Genomic DNA, 21,459 nt, shown 5'->3' with positions numbered 1-21,459 from the left:
CGTAAATATGAACCAAAATTTGACCCAAACTTACACAACTTGAAAAAAAAGGTATATTTCTCCCTCATTTCAAATATATATATATTTTGAATAATTTTATAGAAATGGGAGTTTCTTCTTCTCTCTTAAAAATATCGCAGTCCCTATTTACGACTTTCGTTTTCTTCAAAATTTCTGTTCGCACATAATTTTCCATCGATGGTGATAGCTTCTTCAAACATTTAATTCACATTTTCCGTCGAGACGGTTTCACTGTTTTAAAAAAAAAATTTAAAACCTCAAGATATATCTCGTAATGATAGGACCCAATTATGTGGCAATATCAAGAAAGAAGGAATAGAGGAGAGGAGATTGAATTGATTAAGAACGCCTTCCAATTCCGTTGGGAGAAGTGGAGGTTTAAAAGAAGAAGGAAATGAAAAGAAATGATAGTGAATTCTGAATATTAGGAATGAGGAAGAGTTCTCGAGAGTAGGAGTTCAGAAGATGCTACCGTGAAGAAGCCATCGCAGTGTACCGCTCATCGTTTATCTCCACTTGACGATCGTGTAGCATTTGGTAAGCGATCGTATAGCAATTAGTAGGTGATCGTATAGAAACTAGTAAATGATCGTGTAATAGATTGTATGCATTCGTGTAGGAGTTTGTGAACGATCGCGGAGTATTTTGTAAGCGATCGTTTAGTAACACTGAGCGACCGTGTAGAACTTGTAAACGATCGTTTAGTATTTGGTAAGCGATCGGGTATCAACTATAAGCGACCGTTTAGTCTTGTTTGACTTTTATCGTTTTTGCTTTTCCGGAAGATTATACCAACCTGTTACGTTAATAAAGAATTTCAAGAATTAGTATCCTAACAATCTCGTATTTATGGAAGCGAGTATTTTTGGGTAATTGTAATGTTAGTATTTTAGGGTTAATAATTATATTTTTAATGAATATTTTAAAAAAAATTATAAATGTAGCAAAATTTATTTATGATAGACTATATCGATTATAGACTTTTGTTAATGATAAACTCTTATTAGCGACATATACTTGACTTCGAGAATTGAATCTAAGTTTTGATTTTTTATTTTTTTTTATTTATGTGTTATACCGGTTAATATTTTGAGCCTCACATTTTCAACCATCCAACTTTTCTTTTTTTTGTAAGTATTGATCATATACAACGGCTCCCCTATTATTGGTGTTACAGCTTTGATGTTGACTATTTTTTTAATTGTATTGTGGTTATTGGTAATCTTGTGGTTCTCCTTGTTCCACGAGATATATGTTTAATATTTTTTTCCATGGTATGGTATGTCCCACAAGATGTTTCACAAAATGTTGATTGTCTAATTATTTTTTCTTTAAAGATTATTCCTATAGGATTCTGTCCTTCAAGGAGCTCGGCTAGCTGACTTGGGGTTGTTTATCTTTTTCTGTCGTGTATGTATATGAGTTGTATTGTTTGTTTTGATGTTATGACTTTGAAGACATCTTTGAGCTGTTTGTGTTACTTACGAAGATTTTCATTGTGTTGTCTGTGAAGTTTCTACTATTATTGGTCTTGAGTGGTTCTCTATATTTTAGTGAATTGTCTATTGTAACTTGAGTAGAAATTCTCTTATTTAGGAAAACTTAAGTATTCCAAGTAAAGTGGTCTTCAATTGAAGGTGAAAAGATAGAAGTTCTTGTTGAGACGGAGTCTCACACTTATAGGAAATCAAAGTGATCAAATCACTAAGTTAGATTGTTCATGTGTCAGTGTAATTATCATTTGTTTACAGATAAGTACAATATTTTAATTGCTTGAATTTATAATAGTGAAACTATATTTTGTAGCACCTTGTGTTATGTCTATGTGATTTACTATGTCTTCGGAAGTATTGTAACATTATGTAAAACGTAGTCAGAGTAACCTGGTTTTTTTTCAATTGGTATCTTTCGCCTGCGAGGAGAGGTTTTTTTTTTTTTTTTTTTTTTTTTTTTTTTAATGGAGTTTCTGAAAACAATAGAAAATGATTTTTTATAATAGAAAAAGGGTTTTCGGTAAGTGAGAGTGAGACGGTGGGTTAATATTTGCTTCCCTATCTAAACTTTGATTCTGAAGTGTCAAAAAAGTGACTGGAAGGCAGCCAAAATATGTGGGGTTATGTGGAGTTTCTTTGTGTTTGTTTGAGGAATTGGTCTAATTGTTATCCAAATCTTTAATTGGGCCTTTGTAGGTCCAATGGACTAACTATTCTTCATTAGCAGGCCCAAGTTGAATGTTGGAGACAACCCAACTCGGTGGAAAAACACCAGCCCATGATTGCTGAGTCAGTGGAATTAGGAAAGATTAGCTTTAGCCTGATGATGATCCTTCTGTGCCACGTATCAGCTGGGTCAGAGCATTCAATTTAGATTGTCAATCACTCTGAATGCAAAATTAGAGAGAAGTCTGAAGGCTATACGAGAGAGAAAACCATTTCTTTTATGTTCAACTTACACTTGAGGGTTTCAGAAGGGAAGACGATGTTCTTGAGCTTCAAATCTCAATGGTTCACCTGCATGTGAGAAAAATTGTGTAGGAGATGCAAAGAGGAAGAAGAAGATAGATGAGGAAGAAAGAATACAAGAAGTTTAAGTGGTTCGGCTAAGGGCCTACATCCACTATGTAAAGGGAGGGTATATTTTTATTGCTTCTTCTTTGAATTTTCTTTTACAGAATGAATTCATTGCCTTACTCTCAGATTCTTCCCATTTTTTATAGGTTCTCATTTTCAATGGAAAAAGCTCATAGTGAGCTAGTGGTTACAACAAACAAAACAGAAAGAAGAATTAAAGATAAGCTATCTACTACTCTTTTATCTCATTTCTTTCTATCACAATCTCCACCTTTGTAATCATCCAGAGAACCTTCCCTTTTGCTTCTAGAGCTGACTTTGAGCTAACCCTTTTCAGATAACTCGAACCCAAGGAAGTCCAAGCAATGACCAAGTTTGCTTTGAGGAACGGTCTTGGTCAATATATCAGTCGCGTTGTCTAAGGTATGTATTTTGAGTACCTCTATTTCCCCTTTCTCAATTTCTTGTTTGATGAGGTGGTATTTAATATCAATGTGTTTAGTTCTACTGTGAAACTGTTGATTTTTAGATAAATAGATAGTGCTCTGATTGTCAAAGTAGATTCTCACTTTAGGTTGTGTAATGCCGAAATCATTTAGTAATCCCTTCAGCCATAAGCCTTCTTTGACTGCCTCAGACAATGCTATAAACTTAGCTTTTGTTGTGGATAGGGCCACAATAGATTGTAGGCTAGCCCTCCAGTTTATTAGGTTATTTCCCCATAAGAAAACATATCCTGGTAGTGAACGCCTCTTACCTAGGTCCCCTGCATAATCAACATCTACATAACCATACATTTCATCATTAGAAGGGTCATTCTGTCTATATAGGATTCGAGCTCCCTTAAATCAAGTGAACTACTACAGATGGTAGATTCTGACCATTCATGTGGAGACATACGAACGGGAGTGTCCTATACAAAGAGTTTGTATAAGATCGGACCATGAGATGACTAGTCTCTTTATAGAACGTCGTTGATACTTGAGACTTACATCTTACCTAAACGACCATAATGTTGGGATTGATGTCTTAATTCTCCCGGAGTCTCGTTGTTTGTAATAATACACATTGTTTGGAATGAAATAACTGTTATTTCATTCGAACATTTACTCATATCCAATAAACAATGCTCCATGGTTATCATATGTAAGCATATATATGTGATATACAAGTGGATCATGCCTTAAGTGATAACCTAAATAAGTCTGTAATATAAAGATTAAGCTGAGATACCTATTCCTGGTGATACTATGGATACGACCTGCTTTGTAGAGCTTTGCAAGTGTTGTAAACTACTACAGATGGTAGATCCTAACCATTCATATGGAGACGTGTGAACAAGGGTGTCCTATACAAAGAGTTTGTATAAGACCGGACCACGAGATGACTAGACTTCGTATACAATGCCGTTGATACTAGAGACTTACATCTCACCTAAATGACCATAGGTGACACGACCTCAATCCTGAGTGTTTTGGAAACTCTTGCATTTGAGGGCGGTTCTTTTATTAGTATGGGTGAGAGTGGCCAGATTGCCAATTCAACATGCCTACCTTTTTGGAGACTTGTCTGCTTTAGGAGCTGGAAACTCATTACAAAAGATGGAATTCACTCCTTTCTCGAAGCAAGGATAAGTAGAGAGATTGCTCCCTCAAGGGCTGACTCTGGGGCTTGAACATAGTGGCCACAACTTTTCGTTGGAAGAGAGGACTCAATCATAGTAGTAGAACTATGATTTATGTTCATTAGAGGGATCAATGGTACTCATTACTCGGTTCATCAACATTTATTTTTATACACGTGATGTATGGTACTTATATGCCAAAGTGTTTGACATATAGTTTAAAACCCACCTTAGGTTGTGCAATGCATCATGTATTATAAATGTTATAATCGAGCATGAAGAAATTACTTGAAAGCATATGCATGCATCATGAAATATAAGAGTTATATTTTGCATGCAGTGAGCATTATCATGCATCATTCTTTTGTTATAAGTGTTATAGTCTAAGGGTGAATGGAAGTATGTTTTGCTTGTTTCATTGCTGTTTTGTATAAATGTTACATAAAAGAAGTAGCAATGAATGAACAATGCATTGAGCATGACACTTAAGCTGTTTATAAACGTTATGAATGCCTTGCATGTGTTAGCTTCGCATTGTGGTGTTGGTTTCCATTTATAAGTGTTATAAAGGAAGTTAGACCTAAAATCAATAAGAAAGAGTTTCATGTGGACTTAGGTGAACTCAAGCTTTTTAAAAGGGTTTTAAAATTGGATCGAGATAGACCTAAGTTCAAGTGGTTCTAAAGAGTTTAGTAACCTAGATTAATCTTTTAAAATCGGCTTAATAGGATAAAATTGTTTAGCATAAAAGAATAAATTTGTTGTAAATCTATCTATAAGGGACCTTTTGTCTAAGGCGGGTTCTGGCTAGACTGAGGTTCTTAAGTTAACAGAAACATAACATCCCTATCTAGGAACCTATCTAAAAAGGTGAATTAGATAGATTTTCAATAAGCATGCGACGATTTGGTCAAAGACTCCGTTAAAGAGTTTAATGGATGATGATCAAAAGTTGTTTAACTATCCAAGGTAAAAGTTAATCTTTGGAAAACCTAAAAGTCACTTAGTTAAAATATCTAGCCTTGTTTTTTCTAAGTAAGCTAAACCCTAGATTATAAAATACTCAGTGGGAGGAAGATATGTATCTGATATGTCTATGATTCCACTCACATTTCTCTTGTATGTTCACAACGTGATATTCATGCTTGGCCTCGTGGTGCTCTGCGAACATCCCTCTCCGGATGGTGTTTGCATGAGTCAATATCAAGGTGGACGGAGAGAGTGTTTATAGTAAGTGGGTGAAGGGTATGTGTCAACATGTCCTATGGTCTCTGTCATTGGTTCACACCGTGAGATCATTATGTACTCCCTCGTAGTGCCCTGGGAGCGTCCACTTTTGGATGGGTTTTGTGTAGTTGGTCAAGATCAAGGTGAACTCCAGAAATGGATAGGGTCGCTTTAGGTTTTGCCCTAATCGGATTTTTTTCCTTCGGATTGGCCTTCTGGGCAGACCTCTAGGACTTAAAATGGTGGGTCACACTTATGGGAGATTGTTAAGTAAGTTAATGATCTCTTGGCCAAATAAATGATGGCTAGTCGTTATAGGAGCAAAAGTTGTTATAGTATTAATGGCTGATTGAGAACTTCTCAATTCAAAGGAGGGATAACTGACCTGCCTTTGACAACTTTTGTCCTAAACCTTTGAAGTGTCATTGCGAAACTAGATGTCATATGGGGTTCATACTATTTTTGCTAAAACCTCATTGGATGTTGTTTTGTTCTATAACGGGTATTTGCTTAAAACCTAACGTAGGTCAATGTGCTTTTCTTTTAAGCAACTCATTAGTATTTCTGTTTAGTGCTTTTAAAATGACCGACTACATACAATGGAAATAATCATGTGAAACGTATTTCGTGGCAAACGACCTCGATCTCACTACTCTCCATAAAAGGAGACAAGACAGTAAATCTGATTTATTGGGCTTTGAGACGTGTTTGGTAGAGAATGATGATTCTGCCAGGATCCTTGGTTCAGGTGGTACCAATCATGTCAATTCTTCTTACCAAAGATTCAGTTCCTAGCAAACGCTGTCACAGGGAGAGATGACTCTTCGAGTCGGTACTGGTAAGGTTGTTTCAGTTGTTGTTGTTGGTAGGCTGAAGTTATTTGTTGACAAAAAATGTTATCTGTTGCTGAATAATGTTTTTGTAGTTTCTCATATTAAGAGGAACTTAATCTTGGCCTCTTGTCTTATTGAACAAAGCTATACCGTCTCCCTTTCTGAAAATAAAATTTTTATTTTCAAGAATGGAATAGAGATTGGTTATGGTTCAATGGAGAGTAACTTATATGTACTAAGGTCATTAGTTAAAAAGCCTTGTTTAACACTGAAATGTTCAGTACGGCAACAACAACTAAAAGACCAAATGTTTTTCCTAAAGAAAAGGCCCATCTTTGGCATCGAAGGTTAGGTCACATCAACCTCAATAGGATTGAGAAGTTGTTGAAAAGTGGACTTCTAAAGAGTTTAGAAGAAAACTCCTTGCCGGTATGTGAATCATGCCTCGAAGGCAAGATGACCAAACGACCTTTTATTGGAAAAGGTTACAGAGCCAAGGAAGCCTTGGAGCTTGTACATTCAGACCTTTATGGCCCGATGAATGTTAGAACTCGGGATGGGTATGAATATTTCATCTTTTTCATAGATGATTATTCAAGGTTTGGGTATCTCTACCTAATGCAACGTAAGTCTGAAGCCATTAACAAGTTCAAGGAGTATAAGGCTGAAGTTGAAAACATGTTAGGTAAGAAGATAAAAACACTACGATTTGATCGTGGTAGAAAGTATATAGGCCTCCAATTCAAAAACTATATGATAGAATATAGGATTGCATCCCAATTCTCGGCCCCTGGTACACTTCAGCAGAATGGTGTATTTGAAAGAAGAAACAGAACCTTGTTGGACATGGTTCGGTCTATGATGAGTTATGCTCATATTTTAGACTCGTTTTAGGGTTTTGCAGTGGAGACTGCATGTTATATCCTGAACAACGTTCCCTCGAAAAGTGTTTCTGAAACACCTTTTGAGTTATGGAGAGGCCGTAAAGGTAGTTTACGCTACTTTAGGATTTGGGGTTGTTCGGTACATGTGCTAATGACTAACCCAAAGAAGTTGGAACTGCGTTCGAGGGTTTGCCTCTTTGTAGGCTACCCCAAGAAAACGAGAGGTGGATACTTCTATGATTCGAGTGAGAACAAAGTGTTTGTTTATATAAATGCTATCTTCTTGGAAGAAGACCACATGAGGGGTCATAAGCCACGAAATAAGCTCGTTTTTCATGAGATCTCTAGTGAGACTAAGACTGCTGAGGGTTCAACAAGAGTTGTTGAACAGGCCGACAGATCAACAAGAGTTGTTGAGGTCGAAACATCTAGTTAACTAGCTCAAGAGTTGAGACTGCCTTGACGTAATGGGAAGGTTATGAACCCACCAGATCACTACATAGGTTTGACTGAAGCCCAAAACATCATTATGAATGATGAGGTCAAGGATCCATTGTCTTTTAAGAAAGCAATGGTGGATGGTGACAATGATGAATAGGTTAAGGTCATGAACTAGGAAATGGAGCCTATGTAGTTCAATAACATCTGGGAGCTTGTTGATTCACCTGATGGGGTAAGATCTATTGGGTGTATGTGGATCTATAAGCGAAAGAGAGGTGTAGATGGAAAGGTGGAAACCTTTAAGACTAGACTCGTGGCAAAGGGTTATACCTAGGTTGAGAGAGTTGACTATGAGGAAACTTTCTCACCTGTTGTCATGCTCAAGTCTATCAGGATTCTCCTGTCGATAGCCACATTTTATGATTATGAAATATGACAAATGGACGCCAAGATTGCCTTTCTTAATGGTAATCTTGAGGAGACCATCTATATGACTCAACCAGAGGGGTTCATAGTTCCAGATCAAGAGCAAAGAGTTTGCAAGCTTAATAGGTCTATTTATGGGATGAAACAAGCATCTAGATCTTAGAACATCATATTTGACACTACTGTCAATTTGTTTGGCTTTGATCAGAACATTGACGAGCCTTGTGTTTACAAGAAGATCATCAACAACTCAGTAGCTTTTCTGGTACTGTGTGTGGATGATATCATACTCATTGGGAATGGTGTAGGGTATCTAACTGATATTAAGAAATGGCTAACTGCCCAGTTCCAAATGAAAGATTTGGGTGAGACACATTATGTTTTAGGGATCCAGATCATTCGGGATCGTAAGAACAAACGGTTAGCCCTATCTTAGACATTGCACATTGATTAAATATTGATCAGGTACAGGATGCAAGATTCCAAGAGGGGTTTGTTACCCTTCAGGCATAGAATCGTTTTGTCTAAGGATCAATGTCCTAAGACACCTCAAGAAGTTAAGGAGATGAGATGAAATCCTTATGCTTATGTTGTAGGAAGCTTGATGTATGCAATGTTGTGTACCAGACCCGACATTTGCTATGTAGTAGGGATTTTCATTCGATATCAGTCCAATCCAGGATTTGATCACTGGACAGCGATCAAGAGGATCCTCAAGTATCTTCAGAGAACGAGGGACGATATGCTCGTGTATGGAGATAAGGATCTGATCCTTATAGGATATACAGACACTAACTTTCAGACCAATAGAGATTCTCGCAAATCAACATCGGAGTCAATGTTCACTCTGAACGGAGGGATTGTAGTGTGGCGAAGCAACAAACAAGGATGCATCGTGGACTCCACTATGGAAGCCGAATATGTAGACGCTTGTGAAGTAGCTAAGGATGTTGTTTGGCTGAGGAAATTCTTTTCAGATTTGGAAGTTGTTCCAAATATGGATTTGGCTATCACTCTTTATTATGATAACAGCAGGGCTGTGGAAAATTCAAAGGAGCCTCGGAGTCATCATCAGGGTAAGCACATAGAATGGAAATATCACCTGATCAGGGAGATTGTGCATCGGGGTGAAGTGATAGTCACGAAGATCGCATCAGAGCACAACATTGTTGATCCCTTTACAAAGGCCCTACGGCTAAAGTGTTCGAGGATCACCTAGAGAGTCTAGGTCTGCGGGACATGCGGCATCTTGTCCAGGGCAAGTGGGAGATGATACTGGGGTATGCTCTAGGTTATTGTATATTGTACTTTTTTATATTGTATTGTACATTAGTCTCCCGAGTAATTATGACAAGTGGAAGATTGTTGGAATTGGTGTCCTAATTCTCCCGGAGTCTCGTTGTTTGAACTTAAGCATGTATATGTGATATACAAGTGGATCATACCTTAAGTAATGACTAAAATAATTGTTATTTCATTCTGGTATTTACTCATATCCAATAAACAAAGTTCCTTGGTTATCTTATGTGAACTTAAGCATGTATATGTGATATACAAGTGGATCATACCTTAAGTGATAACCTAAATAGGTCTGTAGTATAAGGATTAAGGTGAGATACCTGATCCTGGTGACACTACGGATACGACCCGCTTTGTAGAGATTTGCAAGTGTTGTAAACTACTACAAATGGTAGATCTTGACCATTCATGTGGAGACGTGTGAGCGAGGGTGTCCTTTACAAAGAGTTTGTATAAGACCCAGACCACATGATGACTAGATTCTGTATATAATATCGTTGATAATAGAGTCTGACATCTCACCTAAACGACCATAAGTGACACGATCTCAATCCTGAGTGTTTTGGGAACTTCTGCCTTTGAGGGCGGTCCTTTGATTAGTATAGGTTAGAGTGGCTAGATTGCTAACCCAACATGCCTACCTTTCTGGGGACTTGTCTAATCTAGGAGCTGGGAACTCAATCCATAAGATGGAATTCACTTCTTTCCTGAAGCAGGGATAAGTAGAGAGATTGCTCCCTTAAGGGTTGATTCTAAGGCTTGAACATAGTGGCCACAGCTTCTCTTTGGAAGAGAGGGCTTAGTCATAGTAGGACTATGACTTATGTTCATTAGAGGGATCAGTGGTACTAAAGGAGTCAAATGTAACTACAGGGGCATAATGGTTATTGGCCCAGCTGTACTTACGAGCGATCTTTGAAGGGTTGTCGCACTTCTAATTAGTTAAGATGAACACATAATATATCTGTGGTAAGAAGAGTTCAGTCGTCAGTCTTTAGTGGACTGCCTGACAATTAACGGATGGTGGATCCCGTGACTAAAGAGTTTAGTCAATTATTCACGTACCGTTGAAGCTTCGAGCTACAGGTCCATAAGGTTCCCTTGGTAGCTCAATGGATTTAGTTGAGGATCAGTTATTGGTGTTGATTTGAAATGTTCAAATTGACAAGAGGTAATTCGATTATATATGATATGATCGGTATGATGTATGAGATACATCTAGTGGAGGATTGATGTAAATTAGATTTACATTAAGTACCATGGAATAGAAAAAGAACTATGTTTTATATGTTTCATGAGATGAAATATTAAAACTATAGCTTATAAATATAGTATGATAAGTTGGTTAACATTCATATTTATAATAATATTAATTATTGTAGAATAAAATCTTTTTCTCTAATAACAAATTGAGTGGGAGGTTATCGGTTGTTCATGGTAACCGTGAGATAAAAGAAAAATTGTTTTCCTAATTTTAGTAATGTTGAAATTCGAGATTTTGTGAATTCTCTCTCTCTCGAAAAAAAGAATCTCACGGAAGTTGTCAAGTAAATAAAATTTACTAAGCAACAACTTTACAAAGATAAACGATCGTGTAGTGTTTTGTAAGTGACAGACACATAACTAGGCGTTGAGGTAAACAATTGCTTAGCTTTTGCTAGACAATTGCTTAGCTTTTTCTAAATGATTGGGCATCGACCTATACGATAGGTTCAGTCATCTCCCACTTGCTCAATCGTTTACACAATTGTTGTTTCCTCCATTCTTCTGCCTTAATCCAAGTCGACACAGAGCCTATCCTCTGGATTCTCACACTGAGAATACCAAGGTAGCCTTCTTGGTGGTGTCATACTCAACTCGACACCGACGAGGTTTTGTGGAGGTTGTTCGTTTTGTTTGGGTGTTCGTGACCAAGGCTATTGCTGAGTTCGAATATGTGATGTTCGTGCTGTGTAGCGGTTGAGTTGTTCGAGTGTTCGAGGTTGCATTGCTTAAGTGGTCATGATCAAGGAGCATTGGCGATGAGTTTACCAAGGTGCGTAGAGTTTCTCCTTTATTCATTGTATTATCATACTATAATTTCTATAATGAATGCATAACTGTATCGTTCTGGTTGACTATAATTGTAATGTTCATACATGATTGTAATTTGGAATGATCTTTTCGCTGCTCATGGAAATCCTCGTGATCGATTTCCTTCAATTGGTATCAGAGTCAAGTTGTTCTGATATTCCAAATTACAAGTCTATTTCGATCTCCATTTTACAGTGGAGGTGGGTTTCTGCATTTGTGTTTAATCGTTAAGTGCATTTGTAGATGAAGTTGATGAATGTTGCAGGTTTAATTTCCTTTAGTTAAAGCTTTCTTCAATTACAAAGTGTTAATTTGTAAAAGCCCCTGTGTTTTTTGGGCGTAATTAACTTGCAATAGAGTTTGTAATTAAAAGAGTTTGAGTTAGTCGAGTCATTCATGATGAAGTTTCGAAGCATGGAGATGCGGTTCTCAACGAAGAAGAAGACCAAGCATTGGTCGTATCATGTAGCCTCAGGTAAATGATCATTGGGATTTAACTAAGCGATCATGTAGATTTTTCTAGACGATCTACTAAACGATCGTTTAGCTAATGCTAAACGATGGGGTAAATCGTTTACTCTATCGTGTAGCATTGGTTGTCTGATCGCATAGGTGTTGGACGTAGATGATCATAGTGGGAGCATGTGATGCTCATCGTTTAGTAAAAGGTGCACGCTAGACAATTGTATAGCTAACAAGCCTCATCGCTTAGTTACTCCCTACAAGATCGCGCGTATATGATACGAAGGTGCTAGCTAAGAAATCGCTTAGGCGATGGTGCTTTGTGGCATCGTAGTCGTTTAGACGATCGCGAAAGGCGTGCGTTGAGCGGAGCGTGCTAAACGATCTCGTACCTCAAGCTTCATCACTTAGTAAAAGATACATGATCATGTAGTAATTAAGCATTGGTAAGCGATGGAGTAAAGCGTTTGTTTTATCGTCTAGACAACTGTGGTGAGTTTAGTACACGATGGTTGGAGATGCGATGCTTTGTCCGAGTGGTTCAAGACCCGGTTCGCCATTTTGATTTGGAGACTTCTTGTCTTTGTAATAGTTAGCTTTAATTTTGTGTTTTTAAGGCAATTTTACCCAGTTCATCAACATTTATATTTATACATGTGATGTATGATGCTTATATGCCAAAATGTTTGACAGTGGTTTACCTTGTTTCGCCTTTTCCGCTTTCTTTTCAGCCAAATACTTTGAGCAGTTATGCTTCCAATGCCCATCTTCTCCGCAATGGAAACATTTTCCTTTGGGAGTTTTGTTTTTGTTTTTCTTAGCAGTGGTTTTCTTTTTCCCTTTTTCTTTATTCTTCATTTGTACGGTTTTGTCTTTCGAAGAAGAAGGAATAGACTTCTCATTATCAGTGGGTTTGGTTCCAAACGTAGACCCTTTGAAAAACTCCTTAGGTTTAGAAATAACATTTATTTATTTTTTCCTTCAGTTTCATCATCGACTGATATGTCTATAACTCGTTCAACAACGTGGTCAGATTATAAGTAATTTTGTTCATAATAGCATTGGTTCTGAATGGCAGATAACTCTCCGAGAGAGATTCCAATATCATACTTACTTGACACTTTTCATCTATCATCGCCCCATGAGCCTCAACAATATTTAAATGGACCATCATATCGGGAACATGTTCTCTAACGTTGGTTCCATCTTTCATGCGAGTAAAGTAAACATACTTAATGGCTTCATGTCGAACAAAGGATGACGGTTGCCCGAAAATCTCTTGAAGTGACGCCATTATCTCATGAGCAGTGGACATAACCTCATGCTTCTTATTAAGCACATCAGATATACTTGCTAAGATATAGGCCCGAGCTTTCTCATTAGCCCTTACCCACCTATCATAGGTGTCCGAAACATTTCGATTCGCTATTGTACTGGGAACTAGAGGACATTCATTCGTCAACACAAACCTCAAATCATCCATAACTATTATCTTATTGATGTTGGATTTCCAGTTTGAATATCCTTCACTGTTAAATTTGTCGGAAATTAGCAATTGTATGATTGAATTCGACATTGCTGAAACAATATAAACAAATTCTATTAAATATTTATGCATCTAAATCCATTTTTAGCAAAATAATAAATAACCTAGAAATCTTTATCTATTTGCAACGATACTTTAGTGATTTAGAACAATTGCTACCGTGGGACAGTAAAGAATTCCTTCACTGAAGCAAGACAATTCTTGACCAAATACTATATCAGAATAACTCTTTACTCCTATAGTTCTTTTGGTTTTCGTTTTCGGTCAAGTTCTTTACTAACAATTAGTAATTCTTGTAAGTGTAACCTACCATTTTCAAATCTTATAGAACGGTATGAATATGCCTCCGAAATGGAAGACAATACCGAAGACAGAACTATAAGACCCTGTTCATTTTACTTAAGTCTGGGTTGTTTTGAATCCTATCTTACAACCCTCTGAGGGGATCTTCGTGGTTAACGACTAGCTAGTACCGCCTAAAAACGACAGCAGGCATAACATAGCAATCTCACGGTTCGAACTAATGGAGGAGACCGTAGGACAATGTTGATACATTTCCTTCATCTACTTACTATGAACTCCCCTCATTCACCTTGTTATTGACCCATGCAAATACTTTTCGAATGGAGCAGTCATGGTAAAAGCGACACGAAGCCGAGCATGAATCTCACGGTGTGAACTCTTGAGGACGTGAGAGCTAATAACTATATATCGAGTATATTGTTAATCTCCCACTGAAGTGTTTTATATGTTTGGGTAGTTACTTAGGGATAAAATGCATAGATTTAAACAACCTAAGTCTATATGGTTTATACAAGTATGACACTTATAATTGGATTTTAACCTACGAAGTCTAAGTGTTTAAACCATTTTTAAACCTCACACTGCTCACATAAGCTCATAAAATCAATTAATCAATGCTCTATCTTTCGGTCATAATCCCCAGGTAGGAGGTGTTCCATAAACCGTCAACTTAAGTACCCCTAGCCTTAGATAGTTTTACAAAACGATTTGAGCTTGTAATCAAATTTTATAAGGTAACAATCTATTTTAATGATTAAAACTAGTTGTTAACCTAAGTGAGCATGCAGCTGTTCTTCGTCATGGATTCTGTGTGAGCTAGTTGAAGATGGTAATGGAAAAATCCATTTTTTCATTTTGTGTATATTTTCTAATTTTTCAATTTTTCATCAAATGATTTCAAAATCAAATTGATTTTAAAATTAAAAATATTATTAATTTTATAAAATTAATTTCATAAATAAATTTTCTAATAAAATTAATAAATAATTATTCAATTAATTATTAAATAATTCAATTAATTCCAATTAATTTAATATCAAATATTAAATTAATTTTTACACAAATCCACCTTCATATATTTAAATCATATTTAAATAAAAATTCTCCAATTTCGTTTAATTCTAATTTGAACATTTCAAATCAACTTATCATGCTAGTCTAAAGCTAATCCATTTACGAGCTAGTAAGGGGACCTCACGGACCGACATATCATGGGCTCCAACGATCTGAGATTAATTGGCTAAACTCATTATACCAAATTAACCCCCATTCATTAGCTAATGGATCACTCCACTAAAGCCCATAGTTCAACTCCCCTCACTGTAGATATATTATGTCCACTTGATATAACCATGATCAGTAAGTCGATCCTTCACAGGTCGTTCGTAATCACAGCTGGGTCAAGATCACCGTTTTACCCATATGAATACATCTTGTTCCTTAAGTTCCTACTGACCTTCTAATGAACAATTTTGATTCATAATAGTTAGGAATCAAGTCTTTTCTTTATCAAGAGAAGGCGGGGCTCCGATTGTTCAAGACCTGGAATCAGTACTTAAGAGAACAACATATCTGCTAACCCTAAATTAGGTAGGAGTGAATTCCATCTTTCAGGACTATGTCCCCAGCTATTCATCCGGTCTTATACCCAAAATGGAAGGCTTATTGGGTAGTATTATTGGACTACTCTCACCCATGCAGATCAAAGGATAATCCTGAACAAACAAGAGTTCATAGCTAGCTCAGGATTAAGATCGAGTTATCCTGGGTTACTTAATAATGAAATAGTTAGTTTTAACAGTAAACGGTCATTATAAAGAAAAGGGACTATTTTCGTGGTTCAGTCTATATGCAAACTCATTGTATAGGATGCCTCCACTCACATCTCTCTACATGAATGATTTGTGGATCACATCATTTGTACTACCTACAAAATGGGCCGCATCCAATAGTGTTACCAGGATGAGATACCTAATTTCATCCCTTTACTTATTAGACAATTTAGGCTATATACTATTAACTTGATCCTATGTATGTCACCACATAAAGTTAAAGTATTCACACTATAATCATGGATATATTTATTAGATTTTCACAATAGAATGCAAAATCAACAACTTTATTGAATAAGTTACTAAATAGAATGTTTAACACGAATTGTGAGTTCTAGGACATTTCCAACACGATCGTGTAGTAAAAGGGGCGAGATCATATAGACGATCGTTTACTAAATGCTCAAGCGCGCGATCGTGTAGGAAAAAGCTAGACAATCATTTAGTAAAATCTATGCGATCGTTTAGTAAACTGCATGCGTGTATATAATCGTTTAGAAACGTTAAGCTATCATGTATGCTCTTGGTTTACCATGCGATAGGCAGTATACACAATTTGGTGAGCCAATGTCTGATTCTTTTGCAAAATGAGAACAATTTTCATTTTATCCTTCACTTATGAAAACTGAATGCAACCTCCCACTAACTCATTCGGTTACGGAGAAAAAGCTAGCAAAATTATCCCATAATTGTTAAATTAAAAAATAAATATAATCTTATTATATTTATAACCTATGGTTTAATATCACATCACATGCAATACATGAACCATAGTCTTTTTCTCCTCCATTAGATATAAATCATATTTATATAATTTTCCTCCAATTAATATATTTCATACATCATGTCAACCATATCATATATAATTGACCAGTTCAATCATATCATATATAGTCGAAATTTTTCTTGTCAATTTGAACACTTCAAATTAACCTAAAAACTGATTCTCAACTTGAATCCATTGAGCTACCAAGGGGATCTTATGGACCTATGGCTCGAAGTCCCAATGGTACGTGAATAGCTGACTAAACTCTTTAGCCACGAGATCCACCATCTGTTAACTACCAGGAATTCTACTAAAGACCGACAATACACTCTTTTCACCACAGATATATTTCTGTTTCATCGGATATAACCAATCAACAATACGAAAACCCTTCATAGATGCTTGTAAGTATAGTTGGGCTTATTTACCATTTTGCCCATGTAGTTACATCTAACTCCTTAAGTATCATTGATCCCTCTAATGAACAATACAACATAGTCCTACTATGTGTGGACACCTCTCAGGCAATGAGAAGGTGTGTAGCACCACATCGTTCAAGCCCTGGAATCAGCCCTTAAAGGAGCAATCTATCTACTTGCCCCTGCTTTGAGGAAGGAGTGAATTCCATCTTGTGTAGCTGAGTTCCCAACTCTCAAATCAGACGAATCCCCAAAATTATAGGTTTTAGTCGCGATCTGGCCACTCGCACCTATGCAAATCAAAGGACTGCCCTCCAAAGCAGGAGTTCCCAACTCACTCAGGATTGAGGTCATGTTACCTATGGTCATCCTAGTGAAGTGAAGTCTCTGTCATGAACGATGTTATTTAACGAGACTATAACATTTCGTGGTCCGGTCTTATATAAACTCCTTTGTATAGAACGCTCCTGCCCGCATGTCTCAACATGAATGATCAAGCTCAGACCATCTTAGCAAGTCACAAACACTTGTAACTATTCTACAAAGTGAGCCGCATCCATAGCATTACCAGGATAAGGTTTCCCTCCTATATCCATATACTACAGACCATTTTGGTTATCACTTAAGACATGATCCACCTGTATGTCTCCACGTACATGCTTAAGTTACAAATAACAACTAGGGATCTTAGTTTATTGGTTTGTGGTGAAGCAATTAAAACATCCAATGTTGCATAGACAAAATTGAAGAAAATAACATATATTATACAACACAAGCGTTTATTCAAAATTGTGTTTATAAACTAAAGGACCTAATGAGAGTGTAGGGCATCATCCCTAACAAATCGTGAGCTAACTATGAACTCTTATTTATTCGGTATTATATTTAGATTTGCATGGGTGAGGGTTGGCTCAATAATGTCAGCTCAATAAGCCTCCCATTCCAAGGGTAAGTCCAAGTACATAGTTGTGGACATAAGGTGTAAGATGGAATTCGTTCCTACCCGCTTTTAGGGATAGTAGGGAGGTTATTCCCTTAAGTACTGACTTCAAGTCTTGAACAAGGGGCCCCACCCTTACCCTTTCATTGGCACGTGAAGAACTCAATTTGGTGATTGGATTATAAACCAATTATTCATTAGAGGATCAGTGGGACTTAAGGAACAATATGTAATCTCGGGGTAAAAAAGCTTTTGACCCAGTCGATATTACGAAAAACTTGTGAAGGATTGACTTATTGATTATGGTTATATGGAGTGGATAGAAATATATCTAGAGTGAGGGGAGTGCAACTACTAGGTTTTAGTAGAGTGGCCCAGTAGTTAACAAATATTTTTTAATTAGGTTAAAGAGTTTAGTGGGTTAAACTCGGATCGTTGGAGCCCATGATCTATAGGTCTATTAGGTCGCTCTACTAGCTCACAAACGGATTAAACCTTAGAATATCGTGATGAGTAAATTTGAAACATTCAAATTTGAATTAAGGAAATAATAATTGTATACGGTATAATTATACGTTTAATTATCGAATTAAACGAAATTAGAGCATTGGATAATATTCAAATTTGATTTGAATATTAATTACATAAACAGAGATTCATGTTTAAGGAATTGGTGTTTCTAGAATTTAATATTTGATATTAAATTATTTTAATTAATTAAATTTATTTAATTAATTATTAAATTTAACTTTAGATAAAATTAATTTAAAGAAATAAATTTTGTTTTTAAAATTCATTTTGATTTCAATTTTTGAAAAAGTTAAAAAATAAGGAAATAAAGGATAGTGGGGTTTTCCCACTTATCTCACTATTTCAACACCTCTCTCACTCAAAGTGCATGAGGATGAAGTGTCAATCGGTTGATATCTCTCACTTCGCATGTATATCTTCAATAAAAGAAAAAAAAATTGAGGAAAAAAAAAAAGTAGCCTTATACAGAATTTTTGATGAAAAAAGTGTTTTCTCATAAGGTTTTTTCATAGATAACTCTCCAATAAAATCCCTTCAACTGATCTCTCATCTTAGGCTCCACCACCAAATCTAAGATCCTAGAGGATAGTAGGGAAGATCAAGTGGTGATCGACAACTTGTTAGTTAAGAAATTCGAGACGGAATTCAAGGATTGAGAAGTACAACAAAGGTATGATCTTCAATCATAACCCTACTTGTATTTTTATTTGATCTTGCATCTTTCTTTGCTGAAATTGATAGAATTAGAGTAGTTAAGATCCTAATTATTTTTGCATTTTGAATGTCAACACCATCAATTGGTATCAGAGCATCATTTAGGCACCTAGTTCGTGTTAATTTTAGCTTGGTGGGTGATTTTCATAGGTTGTATGAAAAAGGGTGCTGATATGGATAATTTCAATTTTGGCATTAGATTTCTATTCAATTCAATGTTAATTGTTGTAATTGGCTCTTTTTTATGGGCCTAAATATGTAATTAAGTGTCTGTAATTTGTTAGAGTTGATAGAGTTGAAATTAGGTTGTAATTGAATAAAAATCGAAGTAAGTTCAACAGTTGGTTGTAGTAGAAGAAACTACTGCTTTGCAGCCTTAGAGCGTTGCAGCGCTATTCTTCAGATATCCTTCAAAAGAAGCAAAAGCTTATAGCGTTGTAACACTGGGTTTATAGCATTGCAACCAGTTTATCCCAAGCCAAAAGGCAGGCGTGCGAACAGACCGACGGTTGAAGTTGACCGGTTCAACCAGTTCGAGTCAATGAGGCTTAGTTCAGCCAGTTTTAGACCGATTCAACCCATTTTGGAGCCCGGGAGGTTTGGTTTAGGTCTGTTCGTGAAGTCTAAAGGCTTTTGAGGTTCTTTTTAATTATTATTGTAATAATTTAGATTGTTTGCTTGCTTAGGATGCCAAAATTGGTTCATATCAGTGTGTACTTAATTATTTATGCATTATGAATGTATGTTATAATTAAATAACATGTTGATTTAAAATTCCACTATAGGAAGCATGTATCATGCATTAAAAGTATGTTATAATTTGTTATAATATATAGTATGCATGATTTAGGGTTTTATACTTTTAATATAAATAATTGTATTAAATGTTGAAATACTTGGTGTTTGTTATGGGTGAAAAGCATGTCTACAGTTTTATAAATTGTTATAAAAATGGTTTAGACATTTAAAATCCATAACACAGATAAGATGCATGCTCACTTAGGGTTAACAAATAACAACTTGTTTTAAAGAGTTAAAATAGGCCGATATCTTGTAAAACTTTGGTTACAAACTCATCCGAGCTAAAAATCTTGTCCAAGGTTGAAGATACTTAAGTTGACGGTTTACAGAACACCTGCTACCTGGGGATTTTAGCCAGTTCTTGAGTGTCATTAACCCGATTTTATGAGCATGAATGAGTGATGTGAGGTTTTAAAATTGGTTTATCACCTAGACATCGTAGATTAAATCCAAATATAAACGTTATACTTGGAAAATCACTTAGACTTAGGTTGTTTTATTAGCCGGAATATACCTAAGTAAATATTTACCCAAAATAAATAGAACACTTCAGTGGGAGATTAATAACATATACGATATGTTGTCCGTAGCTCTTACGTCCCTAGGAGTTCACACAGTGACATTCATGCTCGGCTTCGTGTTAACCTGGGAGTGACCTTCATTCAAAAAGTGTTTACATGGGTCAATAGTAAGGTAAGTAGAGGAAGTAGTTCATAGTAAGTGGGCGAAGGATGTGTGTCAAAGTATCCTATAGTCTCTTTCATTAGTTTGGACCGTGAGATTCCTATGTTGCACTGCTTATCATTTTTAGGCAAAATAAGCTAGTTATTTTATGGCGGCTATCCCCTCAGAGGGTTGTAACATGGGATTCGGAATAACTCAAACTCCATAAATGGATAAGATTTCTTAGGCCTATTCCCAACCTTGACTTTCCAATTAGGTAGCATTGTTGTGCCCGACCTCTGATGTCTGGAAATGGAGGGTTACACTTATAAGAGTTACTAAATGTTATTAAGTTATTGAAAAAAAGGGTAACTAAATGATAATAAGAATAAGAGTTATTCTGGAATTAGTATTTAGTCAAGAATGTCTTGCTTTAGTGAAAGAGTATTTGACTACCCCTAGGTAGCATTTCTGACTCACTAAAGTATCATTGAAAATAAATAATGAAATTTGGGTACATTATTACTTTTGCTCAAATTTGTTTTGATTTAAAAGTAATTTACTGATTAGAATTCGTCTATATTTTCAGCATGACAATTTATTCTAAATTACTCGCTTCTGACAAGTTTATTAGTCTTAATTTTTCTACATCAAATATAAATGCAATACTAGAAGTTGATGATTTAAAATTTGTTTTAACATAGGAATGTCCTCTATCTCCCAGCTCATCTACAAACGAAAGAGTTTAGAATGCATATGACAGATGGACTAAGGCAAACGAAAAGGCCTGAATCCGTATCTTAGCAAATATTTCAGAGATACTAGCTAAGAAGTTCAAGAACATGGTTTCTGCTAAAGAAATCATGGATTCGTTACATACATTGTTTGAACACTTTGTCAGGAATGATATTCTTGAAGATGTTTAAAAGCATGACATAAAGGATAGAACCTTTATTAATGAACAAGCTCTGGATATGTTAAAAGTAATAAATACGAATGTCATAAATGAGGAAACTAAGATAACACAAAAAAGTAAATATGATTTACATGTCATTGAGACATGATTAGTGAAAAATGATAAATT

At 36.0% G+C, this 21,459-nt stretch overlaps 1 long non-coding RNA gene across 3 annotated transcripts; it reads left to right on the top strand.

The window, feature by feature from the left end:
• The first annotated feature begins 270 nt into the window (after window positions 1–270).
• Window positions 271–19,612, top strand: LOC120086749. 3 transcript variants are annotated; one of them, XR_005484309.1, is made up of 5 exons: window positions 271–558; window positions 2,242–2,652; window positions 2,738–3,014; window positions 11,282–11,360; window positions 18,753–19,612. It is a non-coding gene; the product is annotated as an uncharacterized LOC120086749 (long non-coding RNA). The 3 variants fall into 3 exon arrangements; XR_005484311.1 differs by lacking the exon at window positions 271–558 and adding an exon at window positions 1,354–1,431; XR_005484310.1 differs by lacking the exon at window positions 11,282–11,360.
• Window positions 19,613–21,459: the final 1,847 nt, after the last annotated feature.

Source organism: Benincasa hispida, chromosome 9, assembly GCF_009727055.1.
Source record: "Benincasa hispida cultivar B227 chromosome 9, ASM972705v1, whole genome shotgun sequence".
In the NCBI taxonomy this organism is placed as follows: Eukaryota; Viridiplantae; Streptophyta; class Magnoliopsida; order Cucurbitales; family Cucurbitaceae; genus Benincasa; species Benincasa hispida.
Note: the sequence above shows the minus strand (reverse complement) of the source record. Positions and strands in the feature narration are given on the sequence as shown.